This window comes from Suricata suricatta, chromosome 7, assembly GCF_006229205.1.
Source record: "Suricata suricatta isolate VVHF042 chromosome 7, meerkat_22Aug2017_6uvM2_HiC, whole genome shotgun sequence".
In the NCBI taxonomy this organism is placed as follows: Eukaryota; Metazoa; Chordata; class Mammalia; order Carnivora; family Herpestidae; genus Suricata; species Suricata suricatta.
In genome coordinates, this window is record NC_043706.1 from 89,604,032 (window position 1) to 89,625,364 (window position 21,333).

The 21,333-nt window shown below is 34.6% G+C and overlaps 1 long non-coding RNA gene across 1 annotated transcript; it reads right to left on the minus strand.

The window, feature by feature from the left end:
- Positions 1-16,021: 16,021 nt before the first annotated feature.
- On the minus strand, positions 16,022-19,068 carry LOC115295518. The gene is made up of 2 exons (XR_003910444.1): positions 19,002-19,068; positions 16,022-16,351 (listed from the first exon to the last, which is right to left on the minus strand). It is a non-coding gene; the product is annotated as an uncharacterized LOC115295518 (long non-coding RNA).
- Between the last annotated feature and the right edge of the window lie 2,265 nt (positions 19,069-21,333).

Sequence of the window (21,333 nt, forward strand, 5' to 3'; positions counted from 1 at the left end):
CTCTCTCTCTCTGCCCCTTCCTGCTCACATTCTCTCTCTCTCAAAATTAAATAAACATTTAAAAAATTTAAATAGCAAAATTAATAACACCACTATGTAAAATGTGGAAGAAAATTTTATGAATTTTCTTGGACTGGGGAAACTTCCTAAGAAAAAGAAAGACTGAGAATCATAGAGCAAAAGTATGTAAGTTTGAGTACCTAAAATTTTTATATTTCTGTTAGACTGAAGAAACAGCACAAACAAAAGCCAAATAAGAACTGCCAAAAAAATATTTTCCACATTCATGACACAGTTGGAGTTAATTTCCTTAATAGAAATAACTTTTACAGTTGGTAACAAAAAAAAGGAACAGAAGAAATGTGTTTATATATATATAAAATATGTACATTCATGCAGGTATATATGATACATACTTATCCACAATTGCATATTTATATAATTTTAATAAATAATTTCCTGTGTAGCAATAATTTCTGGAAGGTTAAACAAAGAGCTCTTGAATGACTTTTGCCTCTGGAAAACAGTTTAGAGTTTTATGATAGGAGAAGATTTAGCACTGTATTCCCATTTTATTCCATTATTTATATTTCTTATGTGTACATATTTTTCTATTAAATTTAAAGTATTTATTTCAAATTAAAATATCACTTAAATTTGATCCTTAAAAATCTTTTAAAACATAAAAAATGGTGACTATAAGGAAGAGTTAAGAAAAGGAAAATCTAGTAATTTTGATGGAAAGTTAGTTTATGGTAACTATCTCTAATAAGGAGTGCTGACATTTGATATCCATGAGTTTTTTTTAATTAATCTTGAATTTGTGTTCAAATCTCATTTTTATCCTTTTCCCCCAATTGAATTTACATAAAGATCCCAAGTTTGGATATTAAAGCATCTTTAAATATATTCGGTGTTCATCTTATAAGCACTTTCCTTCCCATTTGTATGCTTTAAAGTTTCTTTTAACTTTCAAAGAATAGAATGATTCTCTGGTTTCAGAAATACAAAGTAAATTTATCCAAGGACCAATTATTTTAGGAAGTTTTAAGCATGTGAAAGCAAGGGTACTCAAAGTACTTTATCAACTATAAAAAGGATTATTATCACCTCCTACAATGCCTTAATATTACTTGTTTCAACAACAAGATTTGCCATTAGTATAATTGCTGCAAAGTAGTCTTTAGTGAAATATTTTAAGTAGGCAGTAAGGTGTGATTACATACATTATTGCACAGCACAAAGTACAGGGGGAAAAATTTAACAGGAATTCTTCAGTGCCTGTAATTTATTTTTCTTTCAAAATTCCCATTACCTACAAAAATATTATAAATTGCCCAACCCACAGTAAAATCTTTAAACAGGGAATCATTTGAAAGATAAAAGAATGAACCAACATCTAAATATTTCCTGAAATAGACGTAATATTGGTTATATGACATAGAATAAACACTTATGTAGTAATTAATTTAATTCTAAAACAAAATATTCTGGAAGGGGAAGTCTACTGGACAGAAGTTGACCTTTGTGGCATCTCTGACTTATTGCATGACTCAGAGAAACAGTGTTAATGTCTTACTTGCAAAGTGAAGGCTTAAACCTAACGGACAGCACTTCTGACTTTTACATTGGGAACATGAATCTGAGTCACTCAACTGCTGTTTCTCAATTTTGTGTGGTAACTAGTTACCACCAATCCTGAGAGCAATGAGAGAGCTAATCACTTCCCTCAATCCTGCCTATTCTACACCTGAACACACTATATACACTCTACTCACTCTTTCAGGAAAATAAGAATTCTGCTAATGAGAGGGTGAACCAGCACCGCCTACAATATCCATGGATAGGCCTGTGCAAGGATCCTTCTCCTTACATTCCCTCTATCCTTTGAAATTAGAGCTATGCCATCCCTTCCTAAATTTAGGCCCCTCTGAGATCCAGACATAGGATGTTTTTAAACATATTATAATAGTGAAGTGGTCCTCAAAAATCTCTTGCCTTAGTCAGTTGCTGAAGCATGTTCAAGGCCTAATCCGTGCTAACCCAGTCTAGCACATTTGGAATCCTAAACCATCTGTAGCCAGAGTCTGCAGGTCCTTTGCTGGCCCCAGCCTTTGGGTGGGTCTAAGAAGGCCCTGGATACCTACCTCGTGGATACAATCCTGGACCTACTTCCCTCATTCTACTTGTTCTATTTTGGTATAATTGCATGCTTGCCTCATTTCCCTTACCACAGTCTAATGTAATTGGGACCATGAAAATCTGCCCAAACATTTCCAATCCTACCTCCTAAGAAATTAAACCTTACAGTTGCCCTTCGACTACTGCTTGGGGTCTTCACTTCAATCCAGCTATCAACCTCGTTGTTAAACCAAATTCTGCATAAAAGTAAAGCAACATGCCTGGGGTATTCTGCTGCTCATGCAGTATCCTTCTTGCTTCTATCAGCAGCTTGAAATGTGTCTAGGTTACTATGCCTCCCTGGACATTGTGATTTGGCCATAATCTTTGGGGACCCCCACTAAGCTAACTGATTCAAACTGAGCTCAAAATATTCCTGGCCCTACCACCAGTCTATTGGTAAAGATCCAAAATGCTTTATACCTAAATCCACATAAATTATGACGCTTAGATCCGACATTGATATCCTCTTCCCTATTTCACTGGTTTCTGAAGTGTTCTAGAACTAGATATTAGCCTTATACATGGAAGGTTTTTTTTTCTCTGCATAAAAATTGTAATATCTTTATGACACAGCTAGATAGTGAACAAAAACTAATTTATTTCAAAGCTGTTCAATGTTCTAAACTGTTTTACTTTAGATATTCTCCCTCTTATCTGAACTCCTACAAAATGATTTGACTAATATTCATATGGTCCAGGTAATGGGGCTTGTATGTACTTGTGAAGAACACACAGGTAGAGCTGTAAAAACTATTTCTGAGTTTCAACATTTTTTTCAGTAATTCAGCACCTCTAAAAAATAATGAAAAGTGAACTCTTCTTGAGTAATGAAGAAGAGTTCACTTTTCATTATTCCACAAAACTGATGCAAAATAACATATGTCATAGAATTTCATTATCTATGCATTAACTGCTTTTTTTAAACAACAAATTCTCTACATTAGAGGAATTATTTTATGTTTTATAATATCTATATTATAATACTCTTCAATGTTAATTTTGTTAAACTATATTTTCCTTTATTATGCTTATTAATAGTTTAATAATCAGGAAAGGTACTTTCAGTGACTAAAATCTTTGCCTCACTTAACTAATTCTATTATTTTCAAAATTAATCTCATCAATTCTATTTAGCTCTCTCTAAATATAATATAGAAGATGCTTAATCAAAGTAATAAATATCTTTATAGAGCTAAAAAATAATTAAGCATATATAAAATTAAAATATAGGGAGTGATGGTAGCATGAGTCCTTTCTTCTTTCTCTTCTATTCAATTTACAACTAATTAGACATCCGCAACAAAAAGAGAAAAAAGAAAAAAAAAGGCACCCCCAGCCCCCACCCCAGCAAAGTGGACCAGGACACCCAAGAGATCCATCTATCTGTGGACACAAGAGTGAGTGTGGGCACCTGGGTAGCTCAGTTGGTTAAGCTTTAAGACTCTTGATTTTGACTCAGGGTGTGATCTCACAGTTGGTGGGACTGAGCCCTTTATAGGCTCAACACAGACAGCATGGAGCCTGCAAGGAATTCTCTCTCTCTCTCCCTCTTTCTCTGCTCCTCCCTCACTCATGTTTTCTCTCCCTCCCTCTCTCTGTCTCTCTCTCAAAATATATAAATAAACTTAAAAAAAAAAAAAAAACGTGCGTGAAAAGACTGGGAGGAACCCAGGGGAGTGAGGGAAGTGCCAGGGGCGGTGATGGCAGAGAAAGTGGTGGCCAGTGAGACTGCACAAGCTTCCTGGCTGAGAAGGTGGAGAGTGAAGGCAGTGAGTGAGGGTCAGGCACACACTGCAGCTGGGGAGACCAGTTGCTCTCCGAAGAGAGACTGCAGTGACTTGGGTGAGAAAAAGGACCAGTAAGCAGACAAAAACTAAAGGAAAGCATCTCCTTCAGTCTTCACTGCGATACAAGAGAATCCCAACACTCTTTACTTCACTTTTGTTTGTTTGTTTTTGTTTATTAAATATACAGTACTCCCAAATTTAGCAGGAAGTCAGCGCCAGCAAGAGAAACCAAAACTTGTGCTATAGTGCCACCTTCTGGAAAATAAAAGGAAAGCTCCTAACTACCAATCCGTTGAAGCATTAGAATCATAGTTAATAAAACCCGGACAGAATAAGAGAAGGCTACTTCAAACCTGGGGTCAGAGCACTTCACCTCAAAGACTATGAAAAATCATGGCAATAAGGTATCACAGAAAGAAAATTGCAATTTTCTAGCGACAGAACCCAAAGACATGGAATATTGCTGACTGATAAAGAAGTTAAAATAGTTACATGAAAAATTTAATGAGCTACAAAAAAGAATCAGAAAGGCAATAATACAGTAACCTCAGAAATAAAATTAACAAACAAAAGGAGTATTTTCCCAAAAAAGACTGACATTCTTTAAAAGAAGCAAACAAAAATTCTGTGGCTGCAGAATTCAATAAATTAGATAAAGAATGCATTTAAATGCATTGGAATTAGAGCAGATCATATGAAAGAGAGAATTAGTGAATTTAAAGATAGAAATATGAAAATAAAGATAGAAATATGGAAGAGGAGAGAGACTAAGACTTTTAAAAAGTGAACAAATCTTATGAGAATTTCCTGATTCCATTAACTAAACCTAAGAATAATGGGTATCCCAGAAGGAGAAGAGAGGAAGATTTGAACAGAGAGTACATTTAAAGAAATAATAACTAAGAACTTCCCAAACCTCGAGAAATAACTGTATACACACATCCATGAAACTAAAAGAACACATTATCTAAACACACACACACACAAATCCTTCTCCAAGACATGCTGTATTAAAATTGTCAAAAGTCAATGATAAAGATCTTTAAAGGCAGTGGTGGGGTGGGGTGGGGTGGACAATAACCTACAAAAGCACCCCCATTAGGCTATCAGAAGATTTCTCAGCAGAAACTCTATGGCCCAGAGAACAGTAGAATAACACACTCAAACTATTGAAAGATTAAAAACTGCCAGCCTAGAACACTATTTGGCAAAGTTATTCTTTAGGTATGGAGGCGATATAAAAGCTTTCTCACAAACCAAAAGCTGAGGAAGTGCACCACCACTAGACCTGACATATAAGAAATGTTGAAAGAAGTTCTTCAGGCTGAAAAAAAAAGACAAAAATATACAAAAGTCTGATGAAGGTTATCAATAGTCAAAATTAGAATATTGTACTTTTTAAAAATAGTATATTTAATTCAACTGCAGCATAAGGATTAAAGGAAGAAAGCTTTGAAAATAACCATAGCTACTACAACTTAATAACAAAATCACAGCACAGAAAGAGATTATTTGTGATAATAAAAATATAAAAGGGAAGAATAAAAAGAGGAACTTATAGGTAAATGAAAATAAATTAATATCAGCAGAAAAGAAAACTATTTTATATATATGATGTTTTATATACACCTCTGGGTAACTACAAAGCAAAATTCCAGAGCAGAGACATAAAACTTAGAAGAAAAGAGTAAAGAGGAAAATGAAAAAATCACCGTAGAGAAATACCAACTTACATGGGTAGACAGAAATAGAAGGGAAAAAATGGAGAAAAATAACCAGAAGGCAAAAGAAAAAGTAGTAGTAGTAAAGACTTATATATCCCTCATCACCCTAAATGTATATGGATTGAATTTACCAATCCAAAAATACAGAGTGGCGGGGTAGTTTACAAGAGTGAGCAAGATGCAAATACATACTGCCCTCAGGATGAAAGGTGATATTCTAAGCAAATGGAAATGGAAAGAAGGTAAGTGTAGCCATACTTAGGCAAAAGACTTCAAGCCACAAGGGTAACAAGAAACAACAAAGGTCATTATATAAAGATAAAGGGTCACTATTTCAAGAAGGTATAACAATTGTAAATATATACATTCTCAACACCTGAGCACCCAAATATATTGAATAATTAATAACAGACCTTAAGGGAGAAATAGATAATACCATTGCAATGATTGTAGAGAATTTTAATATCCCACTATCTGCAAAGGTTAGGTATGTCAGAAGATCAATAAGGAAACATTGGAATTGAAACACACTTTAGAATAAATGGACTTAAGGTACAGCTACAGAACATTCCATCCAACATCAAATTATACATTCTTATCAAGTCCACATGAAACATTCTCCAGGAGAGATCATGTGATAGGCCACCAAACTAATATTAGCAAGTTTAAGAAGCCTGAAATCACACTAACAATCTTCTTTGACAATGGTATAAAACTAGAAATCAAAAAAAGGAAAGTAATAAGGTCTAAAGGTTTGTGGAAACTAAACAACACACTTCTAAACAACCACTGGTAAAGAAGAAATGGAAAGGGAAATAAAAATTATCTCAAAACAATGAAAATATAAATAAGCACACCAAATACTGTGGATACAGCAAAAGCAGCTCCAGGAGGAAAGTTTAAAGCAATAAAAACATTTATTAAGAAACTCGAAATACTTCAAATAAACAATCTAACTTAATAGGTCAGGAGCTAGAAGAACAAATTAGTCTCAAAAGAAAATAATCAGAAAAAATAAGGATCAGAACATAAATAAATGAAATAGAGACTAGAAGAGTAAGAGAAAGGATCATTGAGTCTAAGAGATGATGTTTCTGAATGATAAACAAAATTGACAAATCCTTAACCAGACTAACTAGAAAAAGAAAGAGAAGACGCAAAAAAATTAGAAATGAAAGTAAAGACATTACAACTCATACTACAGAAACACATAAATGATAAGACTGCTATGAACAATTACCTAGAAGAAACATTCCTAGAAACACATAACCTACTAAAGCTGAATCAGAAATAAACAGAAAATCTTTACAGACCAGTAATGGATAAAGAGATTGAATCAGCAATCAAAAAACTCCCAATAAAGAAGACTCCAGGAACAAGTGGTTTCACTGGAGATTTCTACTAAACATTTAAAGAGGAATTAACTCCAATTCTCTTCACACTCTTCCAAACTATGGAGGAGAAGGAAACATTTCTAAACTTATTCCATGATGCATTACTTTGATACCAGATAAGGATTCTACAAGAAAATAAAACTATAGACCAATATCCCTGATGAATTCAGATGCAAAATTCTCAACAAAATATTAGCAAACCTAATTTAAGAACACAATAAAGGAATTACACACCGTGACCAAGTGAGATTTATTCCTGAAATTCAAGAGAGGTTCAACATACACAAATCCATAAGTATAGTACATCACAACAATAAAATGAATGATAAAAATCACATATGATCATCTCAATAAATGCAAACAAGCATTTGCTAAAATATAACATTCTTTCATGATAAAATATTTAAGACATTGGAAATAGAAGAAGGTACCTCAACACAATAAAGGCCACATATGACAAATCCACAGCTAGCATTACATTCAATGGAAATTAAGTGTTTCCCTTAAAATCAGAAACAAAGCAAGGATACCCAATTTCACCGTTCCTATTCAAATTTGTACAAGAAGGCCTCACCAGAGCAAACAGACAAGACAAAAAAAAATAAAAGCATCCAAGTCATAAAGATGTAAAATTATCATTATTTGCTGATGATATGATCTCATAGGCAGAAAATCTCAGAGAATCAGTCAAAAAACTATTGGAATTAATCAATAGTTTCAGTAAAGTGACAGTATACAATAATCAACATAGAAATGACTTGCATTACTTCACACTAATGACTATGAGGCATCTGAAAAAAAAGTAAATAAACTATCTGATTTGCAACATTGGCCATTTGTAGGAAAGTGGATGGACCTTGAGGGTGTTATGCTAAGCGAAATAACTCAGGCAAAGAAGGACAGATACCATATGTTTGCACTCATAGGTCTAACAGGAAAACAGGAGAAACCTAATGGAGGACCAGGGGGAGGGGAAGAGGGAAAGAGAGTTGGGGAGAGAGAGGGACACAGAACTTGAGAGACTATTGAATACTGAAAATGAACTGAGGGTTGAAGGGGAAGGGGGAGGGGGGAAAAGAGGTGGTGGTGATGGAGGAGGGCACTTGTGGGGAAGAGCACTGGGTGTTGTATGGAAACAAATTTGATAATAAACTATTTTTAAAATTTTTTAAAAATAATAAAAATATTTAGAAATAAATTTATCCAAGGGAATAAAAGACCTGTACAATCAAAACTAAAAACTTTGATGAAGAAAATTGAAGAAGACAAATGGAGAGACATCCTATGTTCAGGGATCAGAAGAATTAATATAAAACGGCCATAATACCTAAAGCAATTAAGATTCAATACAATCCCCATCAATATACCAAAGGCATTCTTCAAAAAAATAGAAGAAACAATCCTAAAATTTGTGTGAACCACAAAAGACACAAATAGCCAAAGAAATCTTGAGAAAAAAGAACAAAGCACTTTCAGATTTCAAATTATACTACAAAGCCATAGTTATAAAAAGAATATAGTATGGGCACACATATAGCTATATTGACCAATGGAATAGAGAACCCAGAATTAAACCACAGCATACTCAGCTAATCAACAAGGCAGCCAGGAATACCCAACGGGGAAAGAATAGTCTCTTCAACAAATAGTGCTGGGAAAACTGGAGCAACACATATGGAACAATGAAATTGGACTCTATCTCAACACCACTCACAAAATATTAACTCAAATGGATCAAAGACTTAAGCTTAAGATCTAATACTATAAAATCCCTAGAAGAACATATGAAAACATATGGAAAAAGGTTCATTGTTGTTGGTCTTGGCAATAATTTTAGGTACATACTGTCAAAAGCACAAACAACAGAGATAAACATCAACAAATGAGACCACATCAAACACAGAAGCTTCTGCACAGCAAAAGAAACAATTAACAAAAATGAAAATAAAATTTATGAAATGGAAGAAATTATTTTTTTCAAATCACGTATCAGATAAGGGTTAATATCCAAAATATACAAAGAACTCTGTCAACTCATTAATAAAAAAAATCTGATTAAAAAATGGGCACTAGAACTAAATAGACATTTCTCCAAAGAGGACATCAAAAAGGCCAACAGACACATGAAAAGATGCTCAATATCGCCAATCATCAGAGAAATACAAATCAAAACCATAATAATATATCACTTCACATCTGTTGAAATGGCTATCCTCAGGCAGAGACAACAGATGCTAGCGAGGGTGTGGTTGAAAAGAGGACCTTTACATACATTGTTGGTGGGCATGTGTGTTAATCCAACCACTATGGAAAAACAATGTGGATGTTAGTCAAAAAATTAAAGGTAGCCCTACTATGTGATCCAGCAATTCCACTTCTGGGTGTATGCCCAAAGAAAATGAAAACAGGGTTTTGATGAGGTATGTGCACTCCCATGTTTCTCACAGCATTATACACAAAAGCCAAAATATAGAAATAACAAATATTCAACAGATTAATAAATTAAAAAGTTGTGGTACATATGCAAAATGGGATATCAGCCAGGAGCAAGGAAGATATCCTGTTATCTGCAACAACATGGACCTTAAGCACATTATGCTAAGCAAGATTAGCCTGAGAAAGATGAATATTGTATGGTGTCACTTATATGTGGAATTTTAAAAAGTTAAATCTGTAAAGAACAGAAAGGAAAATGGTGGTTACCAGGGGACTGGTGGCAGTGAAAGTTAATGATAAGAATGTTTAAAGGTAAAACTTATAAAGATTAATAAATAAGCCATAGAGATGGAATACACAGTATAATGAATATAGATAATATTGTACTAAATTATGCAATCTTATAAATGTTGCTATATCTGCAATCATCTATATAAATATAGCAAAGTAACATGGTGCACATCTTAATGTTGCACATCAAATTTATTCAATAAAAATAAAAACAAAATTAAAATTTATTCTCAATCTACAATCTATGTGAAACAGGTATCACTAGACATTAAATGTCTTTTAAATACAAATTAGGAGTAAAACTGTTTATATCTGAGAACTATGTATCCATTTTTCCAAAGTCAGAATGAAGAAACATTGCTCCAAACCCAGAAAATTATAATGGATAGAACCTACATTTTACTTAGGTCTAGCTTATTGGCTTATATTTTTAAATTCCTTTCTAACAACTTCTTTCTCTGATCTATCACAATTTTAGAACCTTTTGAGCCTGTTGTCTTAGCAAGGGTTTAAACTCTGTCAATCATTCAGCAGTCAGATTGGTCCTGCTTGAAAAAGCTTTAATAGAAAAGAAGTCATAAATCAAGAGAAATACTCAGGAAGATGCCCTTATAGAATTACCTTACAGAAAGATCAATTATTCTGGCCAAGAAAGGTGAGTTTGGGTTTTGTTTTAGTGTGAGTGAGTGAGTGAGTGAGTGAGTGAGTTTGTGTTTAAATAACTGAAGCTATATTTCATCTGTGTTTTCCCTTTTCCAATATAACTGAAAAACATTAAAATCCTACCAGACTATTCAAAATGGAATATTTTTACAAATAGATATCACCAGCAGAAATACCAAAACTTTTGAAATATTTCTAAAGTATATATAAATTCCTGCCTTGTACTTGCAGCTTTTCAGAAATTAGATTACACATAGGTCAGCTGTTAGCATTCATCCGAGTGATTGGAGAACAGAATAGTTCCCACCTTATGCCTCAACATCAGCTCTGCTTTTTTAAAAATGTGTATCAGCAATAGCTTCCTAAATCATAGATTAAAGGGAATAGTTAGAACCTTATAAAAATGCAGTCACTAATTATAATGATTAGATTATTTGGACTGGTATTCATGGTGCAATTAAATCTGCCAAAGCTATGTACTTTTTCATATTAGTTTCAGATACAGTGTTTTATAGGTAACTGCGTGAAGTTATTTATATCTCAGCAGAGTAGACAGCACAAAAATTCCTACAATAATAAATCATGGTTCGTCATACTCACTCACTGAATATATTACAGGATGTTATAACACATAAACAACAAAACAATTCCGAGCACCTCCTGAGTGCCAGGCTCTGTGCTGGGCAGAGTATAACAAAGAATGTGACCTAGTCCTTTTCACATTACTCAACCTCCAGCAACATCTGACATAGTAGATACCTTCTCATAATCTTTGTCTCTTGGGTTTCCAACACTTTGCACTCTGTATTTCTCCTACTCCTTGGCCTACTTCTGTCATGATGCTAGTCCTTCTTTCTGTACCAGATTTCTGAATTTCTGAATGATAGAATTTGCTATGGCTAAACTGAGGGTGTCTTCTCTCTCTCTTTCTCCCAAATAATCCCATTCATTCCTTTGGCCTAAAACCCTATCAATATACTGAATATCCATATACATGCCTTTTAGTTTTTTGGTAAGTCAGAGAATAAGCCTCAAATCATTGAGAGTCAGAATTACCCTCAATGTTTCCTTTGGGAAGCCACCTTCTTAGACAACAACTCACCATCCTTTAATCCTCCGTAATGGGCAGAGATTGATAACCAAATAAATTATCTAGAATGTATTTAAAATGTATGTTAAATAAAAGAAACTGAAATCTTAAACTATGGCATGATGCCTACTCTGTGAGGGGATGTAGGCACTGAGAAGGCTCAAGAACCACTGAGCTCTTTAGAACCACCCTCATCCTGGAGTATATTCTCAGTGGGTTGAAGGAGGAATTATTCTAACTATTAAATTGGGGTGTATGTGTGTGTTTCATTTTTTAAAATATTTATTTATTTGAGAGAGAGACAGAGAGACAGAGACAATCAGAAGCAGGCTTCAGGCTCTGAGCTGTCAGCACAGAGCCTGACACTGGACTTGAATTCATGAACCATAAGATCATGAGCTGAGCTGAAGTCAGACGCCACCAACTAAGCCACCCAGATGCCTGAAAGATGGAAAAAAATAAAAACCTCCAGTACCTTTGAAGAACAATCTACAACCTCAAATTTTTCATAAAATCTAAAGTCCTAGGACTATTTTTCTGGGTCCCTATGTGGCATGTAAACTTGATTATACTCTACTAACTGCCTAGAAGATATTTTACACTTATTCAAAGAGCAAATGGGTTTCTAGGCAAAATTGCTTAATTCTCCTGTCCTGGTCAAATTTATCTTGGGGTAATTATATTTTGACTGCCCTAAATCTGAGCCACTATGGTTACAGTCAGACTTGATGTTCCTCCTGGGTGATGGAATCGATCCAGGGCTATGTTGTATGTATTGTAGAGCAGATGCCACATTTCACCCTGGAGTGTCACTTGGCTGAAGGTGCAGTGACTCCTACATATGCACTTAACAAACTTTGTGCAATCATTGGAAATAAAAGACACCCTTCAAGGAATGTTTTCTGGAATGAAATAAATGGTGTATTAGAAAAATGCAGTGACAGCAGTGGGAAGTCTATTCAATTCTATTTTGATACCATCACTTTTAGACATTCATTTATTGATGAAATAATTATTGAATACCTACTACATGCAGCATACTGACCTTAAATTAAAAATAAAAGTGTGAATAAACAACGTCCAAAATTTAAAGTCTAAGAAGGGAAACAAAGGTATTCAATATACGTCTAAAGCAAAATGGGACAGGTTATAAAGTAGGTAAATTTCTTCTATCATGGGAAAATGTAAGCTTTTGAGTGAAAAGAGAAAAGAGTAATTCATTTTCATACAGACCAAAGTATTTCCCAACATTATTTGACTCAAATGTAAATTTCCTGATCTCCCCCTTGAGATTTTATAGTCTCTAGTTTCAATTTTTTGCATGTCATAATATAGTGGGAGTTTAAATAAATACTTAAAATTTCCATTTAAAGAATATTCACAATACAGAAATGGCCCTTTTAGGAGATGAATTGTGTCTCCCCCACCCCAAATCCATATGTTGAAATCCTCACCCCAGTACCTCAAAATGTGACTTTCATATGGAAATAGGATCATTGAAGATGTAATTAAAGATGAAGTCATACTCACAATAGAGCCCCTAATTGAATATGACTATTTTTTAAATAAAAAGGTGAAAGCCATGAGAGCATGAAGGTAGAGATTAGGGTGATCCCCTACAAGCCAAAGAACACTGAAGCCTACCAGCAAACTAATAGAAGCTAGGGGAGAGGCATGGGACAGATTCTCCTTACAGCTCTCAAAAAGAACCAACCTTAAGGACACCTTGATCTCAGATTTCCAGCCTCCTGAACTGTTAAGAACATGAATTTCTGTTACCCTCTGTAGTTTGTTATTTTGTGAGGGCAGCCTTAGGAAATTTTTATAATTCTTAAAATATTTGTTATATAGGAAGGCAAATTTTGATATGGTGTATTTTATGAATAATGCAATGGAATGCTATTTAATTATATAACAAAAATAATTTACTAATAAATTTCAACATAGGAATTTTATTTATTTTATTATGTTTAGTATTAGAAATTTAAAAATATATGAAGTATATATTTTAATTTAGGTTGAAAATAGTTACATTCTTAATGTTGATGTTCAAAATTCTTGAATTTTATACTCAAGGAAGAAATGGATCAGGAATATACTCACTTTGTCTTCACTAATTTCTGTACATTATCATTATGTATTCAGAGACTTCCATTCTATTTGATTTTAAAGAGAAAGTTACTTAAAATCTCCTTATATAATTATTTTTAAAACAGAAATTGAACAAATGCCATTCACTGAAAATTTAAAATATTATTGAGAATAATTAAAAGAATATGCCATATTTGTGGTTTGGGAGGCTCACTATTATAAGTGTGTTCATTCCCACCAAACTGGTGTATAAATTTAATGAGATCCCAATAAAATTGCAACAAGTTTTATTTTCTATGAAAATTGAAAGGCCAACTCAAAAATTTATGTGGGAATACATAAGGCATAAGATAGCAAAGACAATGAACTATACAAAATAGTCATATTACTAGATCTTAACACTTATTATGAAGATATAGTAATTAAGATTTTGTGGTATTGACAGAATGAGTTAATAGACTGATGGAACAGAGTAGAAGTTATTATCCCTGATAAATTTTCATTTTTACCAAATATTCCAATTTCAATATGTCAGTATAGGTCTTCTATTTTTCTAGAAAGTTTTCTTGTAGTCTTAAATATTGAGTTTCATTGCTTTATCTTCTTCAGAGACTCCGGTTATGATATTCTTTGCCTGTCTTCCATTTTAATTACTTTCTCTCTGGCTTTTAAAATTTTCTATAACTCATCCCCATTCCCATTCTCTTGGATATTTCCCCACTTTTCTTGACTACCTCTTACTAAATTTTATTTTAACCCATATTCCTTTTAATTTAGCCTGTTTCTAAAAATATGTTTGTCTTTTATGTCAATCAACTCTCATTTTCTTTTGTATATTTCTGTTCTTAGATCTTTTATTTCTGATTAAAAGATTTTTCCACTGGTTTGTTTGCATTTATTGATTGATTAACAGGTATCCAGATGTATGTTTGAAGATGGGTGATTCAGTTTGTAATATTATGATAGAGGGTTTTTATTATTATTTAATTTTTGAGGAAATGAGAAGTCTTTATTTTCTGTTTTCCTCTGTATTCCTTTGAATAGATACATCTTTCTGTGTCTCTACACTTCATGAATATGGTTGAAGTCAGAGTGAAAGAAATTCTAATTTAGGACCTCTTCCTTTATGAGTGCAGTTAAATGTAGTTTTTTTTTTTTAATGTATTGTGTCACAGATAGGTTGTTGGGGGAGAGAATTAAGTGTCTTTTATTTTTCAAAATCCTTAATTTTCTACCCTTCCTTCATTTTCCTTTTACTATTCAGTCTCCAAATACAACTTCTGTCTTCCTTTTTACCATTATGCCCCCATGAAATGTTTTACTTATACAGATCTCTTAATTGAAGTGCCTTCACAACAGTCAATATCTTTATCTAAAGGATCTTTGTTTTGCACCTTCACAGTAGCGGCAGACATTTTCTTGTGTAAGAACACGAGTCTGAACCAAACAGATGCCATGACAGGCTTTAAGTTTCCCCTCTGAACCAGGAGGCCTAAGTTTCAGTTTCCCCAAAACCATCAGGCAGTTACACATTGCCTAGAGCAGGAGAGACCACCTTGCAGTATCTAATCAGGAAAGGCCAGCTACCTCTCCCCACATTCCTTAAGGTGAGGCCTGCAGATAGAAACTTTAGATAGGACCTAATGTTAAAGTTAACCCGTTAGTCACCGAACAAGACCCTGGCTTGCTCTGTGATTGGTTAATTTCAAAACTACTCTAAATATTGTGATTGGGTCCCGCCAAAAGTAACGAACGCTCTGAACAATGTGTATGGTTAAAGTTGCTGCCAATACTGTTGTACCATTATGATTGGATCACTGTACCTATGTTACAATTTCTTGTAACTCCCTCTTCCCAAACTCCATATAAACCCTACTCAGCCCTTGTTTGGGGCTCTCAGCACGGATCCCCTGCGCTGGTGAAGTCTGTGAGCCCGAGCTTATAAGCCCGCAATAAAGCCCTTTGCCTTTGCATGCGTGCCTCGGTCTCCCTGGTGGTCTCTGGCCGTTGAGGATACTGCGACTTGGGCATTACACTTGAAGATGATGATTTTAGCCTAATCCTCTCTAGTCTCTCTTGTGCAAAGGCTTCAGCAGGAGCTGAAGAAAAGTGTGATTAGAATTTTTTATTTTCGTAGTTAAAGAAAATATTCTCTAATCATGATGGAATTGTGGGAAAGTATCAATTTACTTTTCCTTATTAATTTATAGAGTTTAGGGGAAGATTAGTGAAAGATTAAAATTTAGGTAGCCACCATTCACTATTACCTTGATTACCAATGTTGTTGTTGTTTACAATTAAGCAGTATTCCCAATTGGAGTATGTATCACTATATTTGGCAACAGAAATCTAAAATAAATATAGCTTATAAAGATAGTTTATTTTTTGCTCTTAGAGAGGTCTGAAGGCAAGGATCCATTATGACTTCTGCACAATGTCATCATTACCCTGGGTTCTTTCACTTTTTTTCTGCATAACTGTCATTAGCACGTAGCGCCCATTCCCAAGGCTGCCTCAATGTTGCAAGATGCTGAAGACTCAGTTACCACTTTCATGTTCCAAACAGAAAGAAGGAAAAAGAATGAAGAGTAAAATGAGGGCATTCTCCCAGATGACTCAGCTCCCTTTAAATGAGTGCTCTATAAAGTCTGCCCAGTAACTCCTTGTTTATGTCTCATTAGTTACCACTACCTGTGGGAGAGATGAAGAAAATGTAGTTTTAGTTAGGAACCTTTCTAACCCCAATTAAGGCACTGTTCCCTTAATAAGAAGAAGGGGGAAGTGTGTACCCGAAAGGTGTTGGAAGTTCTTGCTACAAGAAATAAAAGTCTTTGTTTATATAATATGGGTGGCTTGGCTTTTCTCCATACCTAATATATGTCTATTTCTAGGCATCCATTACCTTAAACGATTATGTATTTGAAATGAATAATAGTCAGAATATATTTAGTTCAACTAACTCATTTTAAATCTGTACATGCATTAACCATATTTTATACTAATGTGTTAGCTCAACTTTATAATCTAAAGGTATTAACTCAGCAAAATACAGCAAGTTAAAAAATCTTATAAATTTGAACAACTCCTTTAGCAGGAGAAGTCAAATCATTGTAAATTTTCCTGTTATGCAGAATATGCATTTGAATAGTCTGATATTAAATAACTATATTTTAAATCTAATAGCTCTAATAATAGTTTTGATATATGTCTTTCTACTTGAATCATTCAATATTTTACCACTGACTAAAAATTTTTGGTTAGCAGTATAACTGTCATTCAGCTTCTAGCTTCAGAGTTAGAAATTTATTTATTTGATTAATACTGAACTTTTACTACTCTGAAGAGCTTAAGGCAGTGAATGGCTAAGTTGAACCTTGAAATATTTAGCATTACAAAGGCAAAAAGAGTTGAGGCAATAAATAGAGTGTAGAAAATGGGAGAAGGCAGACGGTGACAACTTGAAGCCCAGGTAACACCCTAGGCAGTGTTCTCTAAGAGCGATGATTAGGAAAAGAAAAAGGGCTCCCCATCTTTCCTTCTTCATGGCTACTTTAGAAATTACCAGGAGTAAAATCACCTCTTCCCCAACTTTATTTTTTAGATTCTCAAGTTATTGCATATACCTTCCAAGCTTTTTCTCACCCTATCTTACAAAAACACATATTCACACACTTATACAAAAGAAGCATATAATTTAAATGGTTTTGACATATCCTGAAGCCTATCCAAATGTCCCAAAACTGAGAACTAGTCACTTAAAATTTGAGTTTGTCAATTAGACAGAAGGGAGAGGGAGGACATTATTCAAGGCAGAGAAGATAGATAAGCAATAGTTTCAAATTGCCATAGCTTCAAGTTACAGTATTTAGGGACTGCCAATGATTTTATATTTATTTCAAAATAACAGTACTTGTAGGAGGATTGTGAGGATAAAGGAGTGGATAAAAGACTGTTGACAGATGATGAAACCATGCTGTACTTTAAACTTGATATATTTATTTTAGCAGTAGATAGAACTGCTGATGAATTTCCAAGGCGCCCTACTGCCAAAAAAAATAAAATAAAATCAATTGTTTAATCTGCTATTTTACCATCCTTACTGTGCTTTATAGTTTCCGATAATTGGGAGGTCTTCTGCCTTGGATCTCTTTTCTAAGTATTCATTTTCCAAGAGTTAACCCTTTCAATAACCTTTCTTCCTGGACATTCAATCAGTATATTTTCTTGCTGATTACCCATGGACACTGGGGGGCCAATGATAAGTAAGACAACCCCAATCTTAGCCCTCACTCAGGCTCTCTTCCCTTAAGAAGAGGCAGTCATAAAATGAGTGACTTAATAATTTGTTATTTAGAGTCACAATGAATGCCATAATGAGAAAGCACAACTCTTTATTAGGCTTCTCAAGCTGTCATAACAAAATACTAGAGACAAGGTGGCTTAAACAACAGAAATTCATTTTCTCAAACAGTTCTGCAGACTAGAAGTCTCAGGTCAAGGTTCAACAGGATTGACTTCTGGTGAAAGCACTCTTCTGGTTTGCAGGTGGCCACCTGCTCACTATGGCCTCACATGACCTCTTCTTTAGCATGTTTTTGAAAGAGAATGATGGCAAGAATGAGTGAATGAGAGAATGAGCACATGAGCATTCTCTGGTATCTCTTCTTTATGGACTACCCTATGGGATCAGAGCCCCATACTTATGACCCAAGTTAATATTGGATTACTTTCTAAGAGGTCCCATCTCCAAATAAAGCCACCCCAGGGGATAGGGCTTCAACATATAAATATTGAGAGGTCACTAACATTCTGTCTATAACAAGGTCTAATCAATGCATTTAACAAGGCACCTGATTTAATCTGCTTTATTAGGGACTGTATGAGAAGGTAACAATTACAATCTGAAAATTATTAAAGAATAAGACAAAGGAAGTCATATAGCCAAAGAGAAGACAGAAGGTCCTGAAAGTAGCATGTCCTATTGAGAGAACTGAAGGAAAGGCAGTATTGTACGAATGAGTGTGGTAAAGCATGACATGAGACAAAGCTGGAGAGGCAGGCAGGGACCAGAACATATATTGCCTTGTAGTCTAAGTTAAAAACTGGCCAAGACAGTGAACAACATTTTAAGTACAGGGGTGACAAAATTAGATATACTTGTTATAATGGAAATCACTCTGATTCTAGCACACACACACACAAAAAAAATTTAAAAGGATCAAGAATGTTAATTATAAGAGAATGGTACTATTCCAGGTGGCATATGGAGGTAGCTCAGGACAGAGTGGTGACTCTGGAAGTGGAAAGAGGTAGACTGAATTGGATATACAATATTACCCACCGTCCCATCTGTAATTCTGCTCTCAGTGGTTTAATGACATGAGGTCAACTGTAGACAGGAAGCAGATGATCCTCCTTCTGATGTATCGTCCTAAGGTTGTTTGTAACGCAATGTTACATCACAATGCCTACATCACTCACCTTACTTCTCATCTTATCATGTAGGCATTTTATCACCTCACATTATCACAATAAGGGTGGGTGCAACACAATAAGATATTTTGAAAGAGAAAGAGAGAGAGAAACTGCATTCATATACTTTTATGTAGTATATTGCTATAATTGTTATATTTTATTATTATTGTTATTAATCTCTTCCTGTGCCTAATATATAAACTAAATTTTATCATAGGTATCTATATATAGGGAAGAACATAATATATATAGTATACATGTAAGGCTCAGTCCTAGCCATGGTTTCAGGCATTCAGTGCAGGTCTTAGAATGTATCCTTATGGATAAGGTTGGGGGAGGGGATACTTGTATTTTAGAGGTATAATTGAAATCACTCAGTGATTGATTAGCTAAGAAGGGAGATGAAGAGAAGGGAGCCAAGGATGGTTGAGATTTTTGGTGGAATTTGGACCACTCAATACCATGAAGAAGAATAAACCTTTTAGGGGGGAGGGGGCGGCGGTGGATAGAGATGGGGAAAGAATCATGTGTTCAGTTTGGAATATGTTGAATTTTAGGCCTGTATGATATATCCAGTTGGATATATGTACTGCGGATAATTTAGAAGCTCGGGGATAAAGATTTTAAATTTGAGAATTACCAGACATAAATGATAAATGAAGCCATTAGTTCTAGCTGAGCTCTCTAGAGAGAGAGTACAGCAAAGAACAAAACCTTAGGACAGAGACTTGAAAAAAGCCAAGAAATACAGTTCAATGAAAGCTGCTAAGGACACTTAGAAGGAATTGTCAGAGAGGCGGAAAAGCCAGTGGACATGTGTTTCAAAGTAGGAAGAGACAATGAGGACAACTGCCAGGAATCAAGTAAGTTGAGGTCTAAAATTTGACAAATGTAGTTAGCCAAATAGAGTGAGTGGAGTCATTTTATGTGATTGGAACCAAACGGAATGGGGTGAAAGAATGATTGGGACACAACAGATGGTGGCGAGAACAGAGGACCAGGGACCTCCTGCTATTAACCTGGATGTCTAACTGGAAACTCTTAGAGTTGTAAAAATGAATGAATGAGTGAGTGAATTAATGCATTGTTAAAATCAGTTTGAAACTCAGAACAATCAAATTTATTTAACTAGAAATCAAACAACAATGTTTATTTCTATTTCTTTTCTGGTGCCATCTTTACATGGATATTTCAGGGCTTATGCATTGTTTGAGCAACTTTTTACTACCTAAACAAAAGAACTGAAATTGAAATGCTACTTATTTTATTAGGGCACAAGAGCACAATTCTCAAACACTTTCATTCGAAAGGAGTGAAATTCCACTTGGCCAGAGAAAAAGTGAAACTGACACTGAAAATAAATAGCTAGGGAGCTAGAGTGTATTCATGCTAAGTGCAACAGGTCAGTCAGAGAAATCATTTGTGTATCATTTGACTATATTATCTCCTTAAAGGAAAAACATAGTGAACACATTGGCGCATTTCAACAGCGGGGCCTGATGTTTCTGTTAACTCTGGATGTACAATTCTGAATTCTGCATTTAACTAGTAACAGGAAGCACATCCTACCATAATTTGAAAATGTTTTAGAAACCAGTCCACAAATGATATATTTATAAGTTTATCACTGTCCTAACATCACTTGATACAGTATCTGCCAAACCTGAGGATGCATCATGACTTTGGTCCTGACTGGTCTTAGAGTCTTTTAATTGTGTTGAGTGGAAATGATAGAATACTATTGCCAGACACAGGTCAATAGGCTTCACTATTCACTAGTCAGTTTGTTGTCCAAATAATATCCAGCCTGTTTCAGTCCCTCCTTTAAGGTGCAGAATTACCCTTAACAATAAATGTATTGAGCCTCAAAGCTGATCTTGCTTACACATATGTTGGATAAATAATGTCCAGGGTGCCTGCAGCCACCCAACAGGGTATTTGTGAATTAGACCAGAAAACACCAGTGAAAGAGTAAGAACTGAGACCTTGTTCAGTCTTCATGCAAGTCAGAAAATGGACTTCTAATGAAGACAATAAACCTCTCTTTCTCTTTAGGATAAGTTAGGATAAAAAGAGCCAATCTTTCTCTAACCTATTTATCTTATCTATGCTCTAAAGACCAAGGAAGTCAGTTTATATTAATCTTAGATTAGAGGGCATTTCTCCCTCCCTCAGAGTATCCATGTAGGGTGATGGAG